The sequence below is a fragment of the Orycteropus afer genome, unplaced genomic scaffold (genome assembly GCF_000298275.1).
Source record: "Orycteropus afer afer isolate SDZICR_OR568_19922 unplaced genomic scaffold, OryAfe1.0 scaffold00019, whole genome shotgun sequence".
NCBI classification, from domain to species: Eukaryota; Metazoa; Chordata; class Mammalia; order Tubulidentata; family Orycteropodidae; genus Orycteropus; species Orycteropus afer.
In genome coordinates, this window is record NW_006921606.1 from 8,873,138 (window position 1) to 8,875,634 (window position 2,497).

Here is a 2,497-nt window from a genome sequence, read left to right on the forward strand (position 1 = left end):
CAAAAATCAATTGTGGTTGAGCTGACTCTGACTCATGGAGACTATGTGTGTGTTAAAGTAGAACTGTGCTCTATCGGGTTTCAGTGGCTGATTTTTGGGAAGTAGATCTCTAGGCCTTTCTTTCCTCTAAGGTACCTCTGGATGGGCTTGAACCACCAATCTTTTGGTTATCAGCTGAGTACATTAACCATTTGCACCATCCAGGACGTTAATATACATATATATGCACAGGAAATGCATATGCCATATTTTTCACATATAACACACCTATGCAAATAACATGCACACACATATTATATGCATAGGGCACATAGGAAACTAACATGTGAAGAGGTTGTACGGTTTGCAAAAGCCAGTATGACATGTGCATTATTTGCATTAAAATATAGTAACAAGTTCCTACAGAGTTATTGAAGATGGGCACGATAGCTTCTCTCCTATTGGCCAAGTCAAAGAGGAAAGAGAATCAGCTGCAGGATAAAGATAAAGGTGCTGTGGCCTGGAAGAAATTATTCCTTTGCCTACAGAGTAGAGAATCTTTAGCCAAATCTCTACTGGAAAGAAGAAAAGATTAGCCTGGTAAAGCCCTTAAGTACACTTCCACCAAAACCAAAAATAGAATCCACTGTCATTGAGTTGATTCTGACTTATAGTAACCCTCATTGGGTTTCCAAGGGTATATATCTTTATGGAAGCATCTTTTTTCCATGGAGAAGCTGGTGGGTTTGAACTGCTGACCTTCTGGTTAGCAGCCAAATGCCTTAACCACTACACCATCAGAGCTCCTTGACTTCCACCAAAAGAACCACTTAATCTTTTATTAGCCAACAAATATTACTTGACCAACTACTTTGTTCCAGGAATTTACCCTTATTTGGCAAAATAGTCTAACCTTTAATACTTTCTAATATTTTGGCTTGATCTACAGTTAAAATTTAGGGTCTTTGGAGCAGAGGTAGAAAATTGGTGGCCCACAGGATAGATATAGCCCACAAACATGTTCTCTTGCTCATTAAGGAAGGATTCTATTCAAATCCAGAGTTTCAGTTTCCCTTGAAAAATTAAAACACTTGTAAGCATGGTTCTACCTTCCCACTGTTGCTGAACAGAGGCTGATCCTTTGGACGGGACAAAATTCTATAGTGTCTTTCAGTCTCCACCACACAAGATGAGATATTCTAGCAGATTCTCTGCTTTATGCTCTCTGCCTGGTAGCATTTGAAGGTTTAATCTCTGATCTAGAGACTTGTCAACTAAATGCTCAGATGGTTTATCACTATGAAATCTATGATAATTAAATTGCCAATGGGCTTAGTGGTAGGTATTTCCAGGCCACTGTTCTTCAAGTGGTTTCCATGGGGAAACCCCAGTTAAAGCCTTTGCTTGATCTATGCCTCTTCTAGATTGACTTCTCAACTTTTCTATGCTTATCTAAATCTTGCCCATTCTCCAAATTCAACTCCAGACTACCTCCTCCCTGAAAATTTCTCCAAGTTTTCTTAGTTCTATGATCTTCACTCCAGGACTACACATGGACATTCCAAGAAGATTGGACTTAGTTTAACAAACAAGAAGTCAACCTTCATTGTGCACTTTCCTCAAGGTGGTCTGCCTATGAATCTGTATTGGATTCTCTGTATTGCTGCTTCTCCTCTCCTACCTCTCCTTCATATTACCCTTCTCCCACTTTGTAAGAGAATGGTCACATCTAACCCATTTAGAATCCTATGTGCTTAATGGCTCCAGGATGCAAAAACTTCAGAGGCACCAAACAAGATTAACTTTGAACTCTGGTGTTGAGAGAGCAGATGTCTGATGACATATCCTTTTTCAAGCAGGTTGATTATACTTCTTGGCTTTCAATAGCACTGAAGAAGGAATTCATTGAGTTGACAGTTGATGGATCATTAAAATAATTTTTGAAAATAGATTACCATGTGTGGTGGTTATGTTTTTGTGTCAACTTGGCTGGGCCTGGTTGAGTGGCTGGGCAGCTGGATGCAGTATTCCCCATGAGACTGGCAATCAACTCTATGGTGGAATCTACTATGAGCAGCTGAGTAGCTGTGTTAGGGAATGTGGTCTGCTTCCTGTACATAAGCAGAAGCCTTGGGGAGTGGTCTCTAACCTATGGCACACTTGGATCCTGAATGTAACCATGTCATTGCTCAGCAGCCTACTATGCTCTGCCAACCTTAAGACTTACAACGGACTTAAGTTAATGGCCTGCTGTGTGGTTTGGTAAAATCAGGACTTTGCCTTTTTACTTGTCCACCTTGGGGCTTCTCAGCCTCAGCAGCCAGCAGCTGAGCCAGGAGCAGGAGGCAGATCTGGACCCCAAGGTTGAGGGGCTTATACTCAGCCCCTAAAGTCTGGCACTTTTAACTTGGAATTAAAACCTCCAAATTGTGGGAGCGGGGCAAGATGGCGGACTAGGCAGAAGGATTGCACAGACCCTCTTCAACAAAGAAAAGGGAAACCAATTAACACAGACACA